At 33.0% G+C, this 18,730-nt stretch overlaps 1 long non-coding RNA gene across 1 annotated transcript; it reads right to left on the bottom strand.

Moving 5' to 3' along the window:
• Positions 1-7,172: 7,172 nt before the first annotated feature.
• Positions 7,173-8,561, bottom strand: LOC121264327. The gene is made up of 2 exons (XR_005940481.1): positions 7,640-8,561; positions 7,173-7,547 (listed from the first exon to the last, which is right to left on the bottom strand). It is a non-coding gene; the product is annotated as an uncharacterized LOC121264327 (long non-coding RNA).
• Between the last annotated feature and the right edge of the window lie 10,169 nt (positions 8,562-18,730).

The following is an 18,730-nucleotide window of genomic DNA, read 5'->3' as shown; positions in this document are numbered from 1 at the left end:
GTTTTGGGTGTTTTTAATGCTCATCTTCTAACCTCCAAGTGTTTGGTTGTTCCGCTGTATTCCTCCATAAGTGAGAGTTTTTTTTTTAATAAAAATGAAAAGTGATCACTCTTGAACATACGGCTCCAACTCTTTCATAAAAATAAAAAATAAAAATAAAATAATCAGTCTAGCATATGATGAGAGGATGATTAAACAAACAAGCAAGGGTTACATAGACGAGCTACCAATTAAACACAGTTGACTTTTGGCCCAGAAAATATTCTTGCACTCCATTTTCAGTTTGGAGTTCCTATAAATTTTCTCCACTCTTTTATGCACTCCATTTTTTATTCACATTTTCACATTCACTACCTCCATCTCAACTTATGCCTTTCTTTTAAGAAAAAATTAATTATATAGAGGAAAAGAAAGTAATACTACCAGAGAAAGTCATGACTAGACAAAACATATTTGAAACTTAATTGACAATTGCATAAGACTCATCTTCTTGTTCAAGTAATAAGTCAATATCTAAATAGATATATGCACACCAAAGGTCAACGATAAATGTTAAACTTTTGTATGTTTGGCTTCATTTACAATCGACCGGACAACAATACCAAGAGATTTTTACTATCTTTCATGTTGGTTTTTACACAGTTTGAAATAGTTTATATTTTTCAGAACTTAATATGCTTGCACACTATTTAGGTATGTTGAGTTATATATTGTGCTTTTCATAAATAAGCATATTTTCTTCACATGGTTGCTCTTTTTTTATTTAATCTATATGTAATAACAGTTTTTTTTATACGTCTATGCATTGCTAGACTTTACCTGCTTCTTGTTTGGAGAGACTCTTTTTCATTTCCTAATGATTCTCTGTTAGTAGGTGAAGAAATCAAACAAGTGATCATGATTTGTTTCCAATTCATTTTGGTTTCAGATTCTTCAAATCGGGGGTGCAGAAGGCTGGGAGTTCAACTAAGTGAGAAAACTTTTACTTGCGACTGTATTGTGAAAGACTATATCTATGTCAGACAGTTTTGAATTGCCAGGATCCAAATGTCCCAACTATCTTTTCCATGCTAACGATGGTTAATGATACTTTTGACATGTTTGCTTAAAAACTGATGGGTGTCATCGATCTTGCATGTGAAGTGATTGAGAATTTAGTAATTAGTGTGTAAACAAAAATAGAAATATGGATAATTTGTAGCATATTATAGCAATAATACTCTTTACAAATACTGATAAAGCTATTGATGCATATGTAGATTGTGGCAGCTATTGGAGCTGCATTCCAGGCTTTGTATCAATTATGATGTTTGTAGGTTGACTTTGTGCAGGTGAACCATTATTTCTCCTCTTGCTTTTTTTCTTCTAGTTCAATAACATAGGCATGTGGTTTAAGAGATAGAGATTCTTGCACTCGGTCATGTTCAAAACATAAATAAAACCAACTATTATTGCATTTATTTGTGCCATTTAATTGGGTTAGCCTTGAAGGTTTTTGAACCTTTTTTTTTTTTAAGTTTTGACTGATGTGATTTTATTTTAGTGCATTTTTATCTGGTTGCAGGAAAGGGTAGTAGAAGCCATGAATATGTATCTTCTACATGCACTTGTGTCTGTTTATAGCTTGAGTAGGTTTTGGTTCATAATGTGTAGACTATCTATATGTTGTAAAAATGCTCTCTGGTTATCTAACGAAGTTTTTGCCTTGTGTGATGTTTCAATTGCAGTCTATTATATAAATATATGATAGGGTATGGTTTAAAGATAGCATAGATTCCAGCTAGAGTTTGTCTACTACGTCCTCCTCCTTTTTTTTGATTTTGCTGACTACACACACATTTATTTTCAGATGAATGACTTTTTTTAATCATGTCTGGTTGGCACAAGAATACATTACAAGGAATAAAGTTGAAGTTTATTATTTGTGGGGTTATTCCCCTTCTTTCACTAACTTTAGTGTGGATTGATTAAACTATAATTTTAGTTCCTTTCTTTTTAAGTTGCTTATTTTAAGTTGCTTACAAGAGCATCAAGCTGAAATAGATGTTGTATGTTGTTCTCCTATATAATGGGTTTGAAGGAGCCATTTGACTGTACCATATCTATCTCTATTAATTTTTTGAACAGGGTAAGCCGATGTTGCATCCTACGCAAAGTCATGTCTAGCTATATGGTTTTGTAAATGCTTAGTCTTAGTAAGCAAAATCTTCAAAATCTCCTCACACTCCACATTTTATATATATTTTTTAATTTTTATTATTTTTTTTCTTTTATCAAATATTTATTATATAAATAATGAATAGAAAATTTGAAATACTTTTAAAAAAATAATCTCAACAAAAATTTTAAAAAAATATTAAAATTTTTTAAAAAAATGTAGAGTATGGAGTGTGGAGTGTGGAGTGTGGTGGAGATTGTGTAGCAAAACTCGTAAAGTAAAAGTGTTTTTGCTTGTGTACATGTTATGAATGTTCTTTGGATATCCAGGGTTTGTGTGTGTGTATATATATATATATATATATATATATATATATATATATATATATTAGAAGTAGGGTAACGTTCAAGGGACGTTTGCCTAATTTAGTTAATTAAGAATATTATCATATTTAAATTATGTTAAAACTCTAATTATTTATATAGTTTTATTTTTTTAAATTTTATTTAACAAAATTTTATCATTTATTTAATGATGAAAGATTAATATTTTATAAATTAAATTTGATAATTTATTTATGATATGATATTTATATGTTAATTATCTATTTTAAATTAATTTAAATTTTTATTATTGGATCAAATTTAGAGACTTATGATAAAGGGTTGGATTTAAATCTCAAAAACTTTAATATTTTTTAAATTAAATTTGATAATTTATTTATGATATGATATTTATATGTTAATTATCTATTTTAAATTAATTTAATCAATATTGAAATTTTTACCATTGGACCAAATTTGGAGATTATGACGAAGGGCTGGATTTAAATCCAAAAACCTTGATTTTTCCCTCACTTTCACTTTCTTCCTCTCTCCCTTTTCGCTCAGTCGCGTCGCGTCCTCCCTCTCTCTCATGGGATCTCCTCCCTCAAGCAGGCGTGCGCCACCGTGTGGTGTCACCGACCACGTCACCGGCTTCTCTTCAAGCCGACGACCAAACCCCACCATCAAAGTCCCTTGGCAGCTCCTCCCTTCCCCCGCACGTCTTCCCTATCTCTCACTTGATATCCTCTCTCAAGCAGCCCAACGTCGCCATGCGCCACCCTGCGGTGTAACCGACCACCTCATCGGCTTCCCTTCACGCCGGCGAGCAAACTCCACCGTCGAAGCCTCTTGGCAAGTCCTCCGTCAGCCGCACGCGACCAACCCAAAATGGGTCTCGACGCACGGGTTTCTTCCCGTAGCGCCGCAGTTGGCGACTCCTACACCACCGCACCACCACCAGCAACCTCGTCCTTTGCCGACGACCCCTCCTCTTCCTCCTTTCCTCCAGCCGAAGCCCCAGCTCCTGCCTTCTCTCTTCACGGATCTGTTGATTTGTGATTTGTGTTATGATTTTGTGGTAAATTTGCAGAGAGGGACGAAGGGAAAGTGATAATTTTACTGTGAAGTACAGAGGGACGTGAGGGGAGGAAGAAAACGTAAAATAAGTTACTATTCATCTGGCGATCGACACTTTTAAGTATAATGAGATATATAACTTATATTAGACCATTTCTTTTAATTATTTTTTGCTCAATGTTATTTTCTTAATAGCAGGATTACCAAATGTGCCCACTAAATGTGCACACTAGTATAAATAAGTTTTTTTTTTCTTTAATCATTTTTTAAACATCCTTAATTATTAAAAAAATAAAAATAAAAATATATGAATGAATATATTTGATGGGCATATTTAATAGTCATACTATCATTTTCCTATATATATTTGAAAGTTAATCACTTTATATAACGTACGTACTGATAAAAACATTTTGGAAAACGTATGTATGCAATTCATGAAGGAAAATATTAGTGGAGCTTTTCAAAATTACTGTTTATTTATTTTTAATTTTAAAATTTTTTCTTAATAATTAAAAAAGTGATTATTAATAAAATTATTTATTTATTTATTATTAAGAACATTAAAAAACTGTTAAAAAAATAAAAAATAAAAAAATAGACTAGTGGTACGCCAGGCGGCCCTCTAGCACTGTCCATTCATGAAAGGACTAGTTCACACGAGACAAAACATTTGCCCGTGAAATTCATTAGTCTAATCAGCCTTTGAAACGAACTTTAGTTATCATCAGACAACAAAGTACTGCAGTCATTCAATACTAATGTCTCGTTTATCTTTAAATATAGAATAAGATGAATTAAAATTAAAATTAAAAAATTAAATAAAATATTATTAAAATATATTTTTAATATTATTTTTATTTTAAGATTTGAAAAGTTAAATTTTTTATTATATTTTATATTAAAAGTTAAAAAATTATAATAATTAAATAAGATAAGATAAAATGTTTTTTGAAAACAAAAAAGTTCTAAATTGGCCTACTTTTTTTCCCCGAAAAAATATGGTCAATCGTAGTAACAAATATTCTTAAATTTTATTTTAACTAAATATCTGTGCATATTCATGTTCTCGAAAATAGAAAATAGAAAACAAAAACCTCAAGAGAGAAAATAGTACCGTGGGTGCATGTGATCTCAAGTCTGAACTGTTGAGCGCTGTACTACTGAAAGGACCGGAGAAAATCAATCGAGAACGGAAAACGAAACGTACGTGGCCTTACGCGGTGGAGATCAATAGATATTATATATATGTATGTACGTGCCGATCGACTCTTCTAAACACCATGCAAGCTTAGCTAGCTGTGACATTGTGCAGATGTTCTACTCGATTAAATAGGAAACTCACAGACAGCACTGTCTCTCCGCCCTCTCCATCTCACTACTTAAACCCTAGTTCATGCAGCGCAGACTCGCTACTCGCTAGGAAAAAAAAAAAAAAAAAAAGTACTGCACATTAAGTACTCTGCTCGTGCAAGGATTTCCAATCCATTACCAACGGACCAACGGTATATATCTTGCTAGGCCCTTAGTAGCTGGGCTCTGATCTTCATTTTTCTGGCTAAAAACACAAAAAATAAAAAATAAAATTAAAAGACGTGAATGCAGCATGGCAGATCAAGTACTAGTAATTCAAATTCCATCTTGATGGAAGTTTCGGAAACATCGATCTTTTTCCTCGATATCATGTAGAATCACTTAGTTCTTGTTCATCAAATGAATTAGAAAACAAGTCCCCTAATTATTCAGTTAGAACGGCCATCTATCGCGTTTAATTTAGATCGGTGTGAATGATATCAATCAAAACCATTGAACGTGGGCTAGTTTTTTTTTTTTAATTTTTTTTTTATAAATAATAACTTATAAAAATAATATCAATTTATAAAAATATATTTTATTTAAAAGATAATTATAAAATGAGTTGTATCATTACTTATATATATTTGGTATTAATCTGTCTGATAATTTCATTATCGTATAAAGGTAAACAAAATCATAAAGTAACCGATCCTGCAGAAAAAAAAAAAAAAAAAAAAAGAAAAAGAAAAAAGAAGAGGAAATCATAAGGTATCCAAGAAAATGTAAACTATGGAAGCCAGATAAGCATTTGACGAAGAAAATATGTGCGAGACTGGTAAGAAAGGACGGCAGATAGAAATAAAAAAGGGACAGAATCTACTAAGAAAGTAGACATATAGGACTAAAATACGTACTAGGGGACAACAAATTGTTGACGAAGTACGTGGACCCCCAGGCAAGCCACCCCAGCGCGAGCCCGTACATGATTTTATTTTCCTACTATTTTTCTTTCCACGCTAGCTAGCTACTAGCCTCGGCCTGACGAGACTCATGATGATCATCAACACGTACAGGAGATTAATGTTAGCGATCTATGAAATCGAAAATTAAAAAATATTACTATATGCACCCAAAACCCCACATATATATAATTGATCTTCCCAGTAGATCTCGCAAAGATGGTCCCCCTCTCTTTGCCTGACCAATCTTTCTTTCTTTTTGACCTGCTTTGACCGTATAATATATTCCCTCCAAGCCAATGAGAGAGAGAGAGAGAGAGGGGGTGGTCCACTGCTTGTATGAGATTCCCAGGCCAGTTGCCATAATGATAATCCTCCTGCTGCTGCAAAGCACTTTTACTTTCCCCAGAATCCATACTTTTCTTTTCTCGATAGATGGCCTGGCCAGACTTGTGTAGTAGTACTAGTGCGTGTGTGTGTTGTGTGTGTGTGTGAGAGAGAGAGAGAGAGAGAGAGAGAGAGAGGGGGGGGGGGGGGGTGGTGGGGGGGAAATCGATCTGAGCTACAAACACGATATATATTTGCGGAGGTTCCTTGCTAAGGAGTACGCGTTCTAATGCAGATAAGCTAGCCTAAAAGCATATCCAATCGGGGAACTATTTTCTAGTTGGGTAGCTCAGCTAGCATAATTACTAGCTACTCAGATCATTACAATCAATTGGCCAGGAAGTAGGAACAGCTGCATGCATGCTAGATATCCCGAGGCGAGGTCCATTGCCAACAAAGGACATAAGGTTTTAATGCAGATAAGCCTAAGCATGCATTCAGGGATCTTTCTAGCTAGCAGTGAGCTACTCGGCCACAACATTAATTAATAAATACGATCCATTGGCCAGAAAGTAGGAACAGCTCTTTGATGAGCTAGACGTATGAAATATATACTATTTCCCCAACTTTGTACGTAATATTTAATTAACAACGTACACCCTATATCTATATTATTTACGCTAAAAGCAGCTCGCTAGATCATTTAGTGGACTTTGAGGGGTCCTTTATGTCTATGCCGCTATACTAACTCGATCATTACCCTCCCATATAATAGAAAACATAGGTCACATGACTGAGAGCTGGTTCCGTCAACAGAAGGTCTAGAATCGATCCGTTGTTGGTACATATGCTTTCTTCAAGCCCAAATGCATTAAAATAAGCATTCTCTATTCCAAAATGCATTAGTGAAGAAAAAGCGAATCAGTTCATCAGTACTAGCTAGGCTTGTCAAACCAAAACATTAATGATAGGGACTGGGGAGGCAAAAACTTACTGGCCGTAGAAGCTTAGAAGAAACAGAACCAAAAGTACTACTGGGTTTCAAATTTCAATTCTGACTATCCATCAAACCAAAGGCCTAGATTGATTTGGGTTTTTGTTTTCCATGATAAAAAAAAAAAAAGGTATGTGAAACAATTGCTTCTTTATAGGACATTAATTATATGACAGCATAGGGGTCATATGAAATGTCCATCCATCGGACAAGCGTTCAGCAAGATGGAAGGGCAACATGGTAGTTGTGACTTCCATGTTGTCAGGTACACTTCTAATTTACCATAATTTGGGCTAAAGATTTCACAGAAACCTCGTTACATGTGTAGTGAAAATGATTATGGTCTCCTGCAAAGCCACATGAGACCGTCGGTGAGAGACGAACATCTTCACGGAAGCTACTATTATTCTCTGCAAAAACATAGACATCAAGCCATCATGATCAAAACCCTTAAACCCGTTAAGTAGTACTACTCCCGACGGAGAAGAAGAAGAAGTAGTACCTTTTATTCAGACATGAGAGAAACGCCTGCAGCTTTCTAAAATTACAACGCTGCCCGTGTACACGGAGGAAAAAAAATTACAACCACATGTGGAATTAGGTCTCGATCGAATATGACAACACTTCCTTGAAGAGAGAGAGGAGAGAGAGAGAGAGAGAGAGGAAAAAAAAAAGGAGAAGGAACTGGAAATTTTAATTTCATGTATATACATGGAATATGCATGGCTCCTCATACGCCATCCACGGAGGCCATCGATTGTCCGGTGAGCTCTGCAAATGGCATACAGGGAGCCAGGCACATATATGCATGTTTGTATGCGTGATGCCATCATGTCAAGAAGAAAAAAAATTCCCTTATATTACAAAAGTTTCTAACCAAGACTTTCTCCAACCTCATCATATACGACTTGAACTATATATAAGGTTTAGAAAACATGTATATACATATGCATGTATGTAGAAATATGTACAGATGTGAGGACTTGAAGTCCGTATATCTATGGATAAGTCCTGGAGTTCAAATCATATCTAATCTTCCCCATGAAGAGGAGGAAGATGAATATCATGTAGCAGTTTTGGGAGGGAGTGAGGGCGGAGAAGGAATTTAAGGAGACAGTAGAAGGTGAAGCGAGAGGTATATATTGAGGATGTAGGAATTAATATTGAGGCAGATGGGAACTAGGTCATAATCAAATGGGTTTCAAAGCCCCACAAACCCTATTGAAATTGGCAAAACACAAGCAAAGCGGGCGCCTAAACTTGGGGGAGTTAAGGTCTGGCTAATGTTTGTGGGGTTTGTGTGTGGTTTTCTGAGGGAAAGAAGGAAGATGTGGGGTTGGAGTTGCACCCCAGCTCCCCACTAAATATAGAGACCGAGAGAGAGAGAGAGAGAGAGAGAGAGAGAGAGAGAATGGGTTGGGTTAATAACCACGCAATTTCCTAAGTAACCTTATGGTGTTTGAAATCTCCTTTTCTGGGTCGTAAAGCAGTGGTTACTTTTCTCCTCTGAAGCTCATTTTGTCTGGGAGTGCTTGGAAGACATGGATTCCTCACCCCTCTTCTTACTTTAAATAAATAAATAAATCAGTTAAAGAAAGAAAAAGGAGAAATACTACCATAATTTAACATCTTTTTCTTTTCCACCGTCACTTCCTGTTTATCAACCCTTTTCTTTTTTCTACTATCATAAAAAAAAAAAAAAATACTAAATAATAATATTTATTGTGCCATGTTGTTTAAGCTGGGACGGGGATTAGCAGTAGTACTCTACCATTTTTGTTAAGAACTTAGAATAATCCATGCCACTTTCCTACCTAACTTGTTCATCTTTATTGCTGTTCGCAGCTTAGTCAGCATCATTATTTTCTTTCAATAAAGCAAACTGGAATTCCAAATTAACCCATAATGTTTTGCTCTCTCTCTCTCTCTCCTCTTCCTTGGTTTCCATCTTGGCAGAAATTTTCAATCAAATTGACCTCTTATAACTAATTGCTAACACCGTACGCGAATGATCTCATTTGCACATGATCAACTATAGCCAAAATTATTTTCAAAAAAAAAAAAAAACTATAGCCAAAATTTTAAAAATTCCCTCTTTTTTTCGTATATATATTATATAGGCATGCAATGATCGATCCTTCTGATTTGGCCTTAGGCTCTTATATTATGTATATATGAAGAGAATTGCTTAATACAAAGAGATTATACAAAACAAATCACTTTATAGAATCCGTTATATCTATTTATTATAAAAATAATTTTATAATCTAACGTATCACATCAAACCACGTCAATTTATGAATTTAGATAAAGCATTTTCCATATGGAAATGTTCTACAAATAGTAGTGATCAATCAAAACGTGACCGCCAAATAATAAAATTCAGTGTTGACATCGTAATATATAAGAGGCTGCTGGTATGCGGCCTTTTTTTCCTCTCTTTAATTTGTTTAAGAAAAATTTTATTCATAAGTCTCATACATTATATATTATTTTTTTTGTTATTTTTTTCTCTTACCAAATGTGTGGTATATGGATGATGAGTATAAAAATTTAATTATTTTAAGAAGAATAAAATCAGAAAAATTTTTAAAAAAATAAATGAAAGTATGATGTATTGTGTGTGAGGCTTGTAAATTGCAAAACTCTTTGTTTAATACTATATGTATACTTTTTTTTTATCTAATTCTCGAGTGGGCAAATAAATTATTATTATCCCACGGGGAAAAAAGAGAAGAAAATATATCGATCATAGTCTATAATTAATTAAGAGAAAAATCATTAATAAAAAAATTAGTTGTTTATCTGTAAAAATTATAATCCAAAGCTAATTATTGAGAGACTTTAATCAACTGATGATTAATTCCCTGGAAAGAAAAAAATTGTTATAATCTGGAGAAGTAATTGAGAGTTGTATATATATAACTGCTAATTAATTATTTGATTTCATTGAAAAATAAAATATTATGAGCGGATGATATTGATCTGGCTTTGTCCTCTCTGATCCCATCTCTTTTTATTCAACAGTATTTGTCAGACCTTTTTTTAAAAAAAGAAAAATTCTACTCGATAATTAACTTTATATAAATAATTATTTTTATTTTCTTTCAACCATATAGAAAATAAAATAACTCAGTGCAAAAACATAAGGATACAAAAGAAAGTAGCTAGAAACGTAATTAAGAAACTGTACTTCAAAACCGCGTTCGATCGTTGCCTCCAACCATTGACGTAAAAGAGATCATAAATGCGCGAGGCACAAAAGGCTGTATTACATTAATTTAACCAAGTTTGCTAGTTAAAATATGAAATTCTACAGTTATCATATTTGAGTTCTTGCTTGTCCTAATTCTGGATGCAATTCTACAGTACTAGCGGGAGAAACCCTAGCTATTAAAATTGTTAATGTCAAAAATTACACAACAGACCGGAAGAAAGAAAGAGTCATTCTCAAACCACATTGGTGATTCGGGTTTCGATACGGTGCTATTCGTGTTCATTCATGAAATAAATAATAAATAAATAAATAAAAGTAAATAAAGGAAAATACATGAATTTACGTGGCTCGGCATAAAAGTTTATGTCCACGGATTGTTGGGGACAAAATCCATTATATCAGGTGATGATTTTACAATGTCTCGTTGGTTCACATATCACTCAATATGATGAGATAATTTAGTCTCAGGAGAGTCCCTTTAGAGAATTGGTTGAGAGTGCATGAAGTGAGCCTGTATGATTTGTTGGGGAGCTGCTTCTTATATAGAGGTTATTTCTTTGGAGTGATAGAGTCCAACTTGACTTGTGATACATTTTCCTTTTAGGAGTCTGAGCCAACTTCTTTATCTTATATCTTGACTTTATCTCTTCTCTTAGTGATAAATTTCTAGATGATTTGATCCAGTCAATTTAATCCCTAATAAAAATAGTACATAGATAGGAATAAGCCTGATTTTTGTAAGTTTCTAATTAACAATGATCTCAAGATATTCTATCATATTGTTAGCATTATAAAATTAAGATAAGTGTTATAGTTACAAAGAGATTTCACAAAAACAAATTCATAAATTACTGACATGACTTCATTCTATTTGTTAGATTTACTTTATAATCTAATGTATCAAATCAAGACACATCATCTTATGAGTTTACTTTTATAAAGTTATCTTTTACTAAAACATTATTCTAAAATTAATTAACCAAGATGAGGTAATTGTATGTTAAAGTTTGTGTGCAAGTACACATGCATATCGAAGCATGAGATGATCACTCACCCTCATATACTTTTTGGCTCCATGTGGATGTTAAGAGTATCCTAGATTATATGAGTTTATCTGTGAATAGTAGTGAGTTAAGATATTTGAGTGGGTTTTGTGAGTCTTATTGAGATGTGTTTAACTTTTTAACGAAAATTTGAAAAAGTAGTAAGGCCCATCAATGATTGATTTATTGTTGTAGTGAATCTAATGATGGAATAATAATAAAAGTCTTATCAATAAACAATGCTTAGTTAAGATGAAAAAAATGAGATTATTTTAGATGAAATAAATTGTATGTGTGTGTTTGGATGGAGAGTATACCCATCCATACGAAACTATCTCAGGTGAGATCACTTTAACACCCAAACGAGCCCTCTTGACATGAATAGAGAGAGAACGTGGTAGGAGTAATTAATAATTAAAGTGCTGAAATATTGGAGCGTGCTTGATCAATTTGCATGCTCAAAAATATCCTTACTCCTAAAGTGGGAGAGAGCTTCTACTACTATATATGGCAGTTTCCACGCGTGATATGATATATTAGTGCAACTGTGAAATTAATTAGGGGCATGAATGCGTTATTAAAAAAAAAAAAAAAAAAAAAAACCCAATTAGATCATCCCTTAAAAAAAAAAAAAAAAATACAGACACAGCAACGGGAATATATATATATATAATATATAAAAGCTTATGTATGTACATAGCTAGTTTAGCTAGCACCTATTTTGATCACAAGAACAGACACCTTTAATTAATTAATGTCGAAAAATGTTCAGTCCAGTCAGTGACGACCATGATCTGCAATTGGAATGAATCTCGTGGAGTAATTTATGGTCTCATGATGTTCATATATTTATATTTCATGGATACCGAGACAGCTAGGAGCAGAGACCGACCCAGAGGAGGGCTAGCTGCAGGTATATATGGGCAGCGGGCTGCATGCCCCCCGCCCCTACATGATTTTAGATCGATTAACCAGCCACATAATCAATAATTTTTCATCAAAATAAGATAATTAAGTACCTATGATACATATATATAAAACGTGGTAAAACGGCTGAACAGCCCAAAGTCAGTTTTTTTTTTTTTTTTTATGTAATTCAAATTATAGAGAGATAAAATCTTTAATTTGTCGTGTCTTTATTCATTTAATTTGTTAATATTGAATGGATAATGATATATTTCTATATTTATCAATTATCTTAATATGTTTTTTATCCGGACTTTGACCCGCTCTCATGATGAGGATTATTTTTATTGAGCTATATACACACACACCAGTCTCTGCATGAGTGTACGTGCATGCAACGATTAAGATCAGTTGTTCAAAAATGAGTTTTAGTAACAATTGTATTGAATTAATTTAACCAACTCAACTGAACAGATGGACGTACAAGCTTGAGTCCCTTCTGCAGATCAACCGATCATTACCCAAACCGCATTGTTTGTTTTCGTAGATAAGATGAAATGAATTGAAATTAAAATTAAAAATTGAATAAACTATTATTAGAATATATTTTTTTAATATTATTTTTATCTTGAGATTTGAAAAAATTGAATTGTTTATTTTATTTTATGTAAAAATTTTAAAAAAATATAATAAATAGATGAGATGAAATAAATTGTAAAAATAAACGAGACTATTAAATATAAAGGGAGCTTGAACTTGATATCAGTTTGTTCTAATTACGTACGTACGTTGTACGTTTCATAAGAAATTATAATAAGTGAGTGCTCCTCGGCTCAACTCATTAAAGTTCTACTTTTGAAAAAGAACATGATGATCATGATCAAAGACATATATACACGTTTCATTTTATCAGCAAGGGGGGCCGGGGACGGCAATGATCAAGACAAGATTATATATGTTATTAAAATATCAGCCTTAATATTTAGACTAGCTAAAACATGACTCTCAGTTTAAAAAACGATCAAGCATGGGGGCCGGGTAGAAGAAGAAGAGCAGTAATGGGGGGTTTCTTTTGCTATTCATGTCTTGTCCCTTTTGTACAATATTAAAATAATATTGCTCCTTAGTGCTTGCTAGCGCGCAGGTCTTGTCCCAGCTAGCTGCATGTTGGTTGTCTATTGATCACAAAAATGGCGGAGTACTTTAATTAGCCCCATAAAAAATAATAGTAGGAAGTTTCAGCTAAAGTATCTCTAAAGTAATTAATTAATCTGGAGCATGCTGTTAATGATTAAGATGCATGCACGAAACATAAAATATATAGAATTGATTAGAAAACGGGTTTTGCAACGAAATTATAATTAAGAGGATAAGTGTTATAACCACAAAAATATCAAATAAAAGTATATCTACAGACTAATATGATTTCATATGATACGTTAAATCTATTTTATAATAAAAATACATATACAATCTAACATACAAATTACATCAAACCAAATCAATTTATAAATTTACTTTTACGATATCTCTACATCTATGATCTTCTAGCTAATTGGTTAAAAGGACTTTATTTCTTTTTGTTAAAAGCCTTTTCTCGGTTCCAACCAAACAACGGCAAGGATGGTTTCTGACCTGGGCCATGCAGTAAACGAGTAAAGAATTAGGAATTTTTAACTAGGTCTAAATATCTAATAATCTTGGAAGTTTTACTTGAAAAAAACTGCAAAATTTTGACAAAATTCACTTACAAGTATAGTTTGTAATTCGATCGGATAAGGCCGGAAAGCATGCAGGCTAGCTAGTGAAACGGCCAGATGAAGTAAAAGTACTCATCAAGTAGGGTTATTTTCATTTATGGGTAAATTTAGCAACAGGATATTTTGAGTGTTGTAAATGACAAGTTACCTCATGATCATGAAAAGGCAACTTGACCAATTGCATGCGGTGCTACTGCGTCGACAATAAATTGATGTTTCAATTACAGCGAATATTGGGGGGTAACTTTAGGTACCGATTACCCAAAATAGGGAAATCCAAATATAAAAAACAGAAAAAAAAAAAAAAAAAAAAACATCAAAATAGCGACATTAATAATACAAGTGTTCTCTTCGATCGCACACGTGACTACGCACTAGTATTTATCTTGAATTCTCGAGCAGTATATATACATATTCCAATTCAGCTTGCACTAAAAATACCATTAATTATCTTGCGGTTATGTGTAATATTAATGAAGAATATTTTTTTTCATCAATATTATACGTGAACTACAAAAAAGAAAGAAGCTGCATGCATGCATGCGCGCGCCGAAGAATGCATGGATCGATCAGTTCGATTGGTCAGAATTATATTTTGACATTAATTAATTAATTAATTAGTATTCGAACACCCAGAACTGAGAAAAGGGTAAAAATTAATCCAGATCAAAACAAATGGGCATGCATATAATTAGTACTCCAATTAATATTCATTCACCAGTACTAGTACTCGCATATCGATCGTGGCTTTAAAGATCATACCATTCTAATTAATTTCTTACCCATCTTATATAGTGGAAGTTGAAACAATTATATATTTAGGAATGCATGCAGCTACTCAAAATGGAGTACGTACAAAGTGGCAAAGCCGCAAATTAAAGTCTAATTCCTACACACATAGATTCAAAAGTGTTAACCTTCCTTAAGATCATAAGTAAAGAAAAGGATGTTGATCAGTGAAAAAACAAGTAAGAGGATCGAGATATAAAATAAGATCCTCAAGCTAGTAGGGCACACCATTTGCCCACTGGGGATGCAACATAGCATATGTGAGAGAGAGAGAGAGAGAGAGAGAGAGAGAGAGAGAGAGTAGTATGGCAGGTCAAAAAAAGGGAGAACTAGTGGAAGGGGGTGGTCTGAGATGAAAAGAGTGATCGATCTCTCATGTCTAGAAAAGGCTGCAAAAAAATTCCACCTTTCCTTTCCTTGTATGTAGAAAATGTCGAGTGATCGGAAAGAGGGAATAAAAAAGTGAACGAACCCCATTTATTTAAAAATTGAAAATGCTTTATCGTGTAGAGTGTTGGAAGCAACAAGTGTGGGAATCCTGGTGTCAGACTTATTGGACCCTCTTGGTCCTGTTCCCCCAGCGTCCCCACTCTCCAGCTCCCTTCGTGTTTGTATCTAAGTGTCTCGCGGTTAGATTCTACTCCAACCCCTCTCTCTCTCTCTCTCTCAAGCTATATATGTTACTGGAGTGACTGGCTTAGTTTGTAACCTTGTCTGTTTCCACACGCCTCGAACTGCACGCAAGCACAGAGGCGCACGCAGCTATTGGTATTAGAATTGAGGATGATGAAACTGGTACAGAGGAGCATGTGCTGCGCAGCAAAAACTCTTTTTGATCTTTATCTCTGCGCGCACATGAATCCACATCTACGTACCAATTGAGTGCTTTTTTTCAATCTCGAATTTAACCCAAGCAACACGCATGCATATAGTTTCATTTAGTGTTAATTTTACGGCCTCCCATCTATACACGTTCTTTAATTTGCACCCCCTTTCAATAAAATTTATATAGTCCGCCGCTTCTCTTAGTGATCAGCTTGGGGATCCAGATCGAGCTTTTGGACGTCGTGGCACAATATATATGCATTTGCTCTCCAGTCTCTAGGATGGAGATGATCACTTCCTAGCTGGCTCGGATTGCCTCATGTGTCGTTGTCGATGATCAGTTCCTGCAATTAATACTTCAGTTAGATGCAAACCCATTTTCTCAAAGATTCAAAGGAATCAAGTTTCTACTTGGTATTTTACTCTTTGATAAACCCAAGCTGTTTTCGGTTTAACTATTGGATTATGATGCAAAACCAAATTGATATGGGGTATTTAGGTCTCAATTTTACGTTGGTTGCAATTAAATATTATCTTAAAAAGATAAATCTGTATAAATATAGAAGGAAAAGCTTAATATATTTTTTGTATATATTAGTTATTTTCTCTCAAATCATATATTTATACTCATTTTTGTCTCATTAGTAAATATTTGGTTTCAAGTTTTGGAAGTAATTCTGATTTCGATTTTGGCCAAATTTTTTGTTGAATCCTTGTTTATTTATGTACTTATTTCTCATACAATAATTTAGATTTTTTCACTTTAAAATAATCATAATTTTAAATCGTGCAACTATTTAAGTCTGGCTTGTGGGTTCATAAACTAATTTTGAATTTTACTATTAATCAATATTATTCAGAGTTTTCTCTATGTTTAAGGCAAATCTCTCGTCTTCTCAGTTTTGATTATTTGTTGAAACTAGTCTGTAGAATAATCTCTATTATGTCTGTATCAATATATGCATGCATGTCCTATGGGTGCATGGGGTAGTATTGCACAAATAAATGAGCAACTTTACATGCATATACAGATATTGTGAAATAGGAATGATACTCACTTGTCTAGTACACCGCATATTATTGGTGTTTTTTTTTTCAGTTAAATTAATTGAGTTATTCTACTCTTATTCTTATACTACATATTTATTAAGAGAAAAGAAGTAAAAAAATAAAAGTAAATGTTTGGTGTGAAAATGATGAATAGATCAATTATTGATTGTGAAATTAGAAAAAATCCGTAGAGAATGCAGATTTTCCTTCGATTAAAAGAGGTAATAGAAAGATTTAACGTAACTTTACCTCGATCAGTAGCTAGGCAGTTTTCGACATTAATATTGTTGTATTCTTTTAAGCGTTGTAACCTTTATTTTAAACAAGATTACATGATGAACGTACAAGATTTTACACGAAAAATCGTATATATTTCACATCTCTCAAATTAAATTGGGCCGGCCGACAGTGGTTCGATCCCTAATGGCTGAGAATGCTGAAAATTAAAGTGTGCACTTTGGTTGCCAGCGTACTGGTGGGGGGATCATGAATGATAAATCTTTTTTATCTTATTCGAAAAAATAAATTCCTTTTCCTCGAGGGGAGAAAAACACTACTTTTACGTAGTTTGACTGAAGATCGCTCAAATTTCATCATGAGAAGCCGTAATTTCGTCTGCATTGATGCATTATTATTGCAAGAGGTAGAAAGTACATTATCGAGAGGAGTAACGATATATTCATAATATTTTATATAATATATTATATAATAATATATTAAATGAAGAGTATTTTTATAAAATATCTTATAAAAGTACTATAATTTTAAAAAAATATCATTTATTTAACACATTGTTATATAATATATTGTACAAAATATTGTAAGAAAATCATTTTCCTATCAAGAGTTTCTATACTGTTATTTGGATTGAAACGTTTCTTATGGACCAAAGAAACCAATACTTTTATGAGTAATATTCTTATTTTAAAATATTATTGTATAAAGTGTTAAGAAAAATGACGTGTTTATTATTTTTTATTTAAAAGTAAACTGATTAGAGGATATCTGGGCCTTCTTTTTCATGGGCCTCTACCTCAATTAGGGTTTTGGTGAAGACCCAAAAGAGAAAAACCGTGGCAGAGGACATAAATGCACAGATTCATTCGGTTGCACGCTTTGAGGGCTTCAAGCTGCAGTGGTGCATCTTCGGGCTTTTCTGCTTGGTGCAGTCGTTGATCGCCGTCAACCGTGTTTGTTCTTTCAGGACGATGACCAAGAACTCGGGACAGATCATCATCTGATCGCTCGTGTGCGGTTGAACATTGAACAAACAAACTTCAAGAGAGGTAATCTTCTCTAAAATATGTGAAAAATTAATGTTTTTTTTTTTTCATCTCAAATTGTATTATCTCAAACTCATGTAAGCAAATTTCCATTTGGTTTATTAAAATTATTTAAAATGTATTGCATTGGTTAGATGAAGAAGGTTACTTTAAAAATTAAAGAAATTAGATTTTAGCTGAGTGGTGAGTGTACAACTCAGATAGTCAGATTATAAAATAAATAAAACACGTACCATCTTGCATCCCTGCCTCCAAACCAAACAGAGCACTCCTAATGGCTTTTGTATTATCTAAAAAATGTAAATAATTTAAAAAATTATTTTAAAAAGAAACTTCATCCGATTATGTAAAATGAATTATAAAATACAATTAGCTACAGTACTCCGTTACATGTAGCGAGTACTGTTCATCCTGTAAAAATTTTTTTGTTATTGATATTTCATTTACTCTCTTATTTTTATTTATTTTGATTTTTATTATGTAAGCAAATTCTTTTTATTGTTCATCATTTAAAACACATATATTTCATTTTCTTCTAAAAAATATCTTGGAATTATTTTTAAACCAATTTTTTCATATTTGATTTTATTTTTAATTTTTATTAGCTTATATATTTTTGTTTTACGTGTATAGGACTGAATTATTTTACATTGTATATAAAAATAAATTGTAAATATAAAAATATATAGATATTGTAAATTTATTGGTAGAAATAAAATA

Source organism: Juglans microcarpa x Juglans regia, chromosome 1D, assembly GCF_004785595.1.
Source record: "Juglans microcarpa x Juglans regia isolate MS1-56 chromosome 1D, Jm3101_v1.0, whole genome shotgun sequence".
NCBI classification, from domain to species: Eukaryota; Viridiplantae; Streptophyta; class Magnoliopsida; order Fagales; family Juglandaceae; genus Juglans; species Juglans microcarpa x Juglans regia.
Note: the sequence above shows the minus strand (reverse complement) of the source record. Positions and strands in the feature narration are given on the sequence as shown.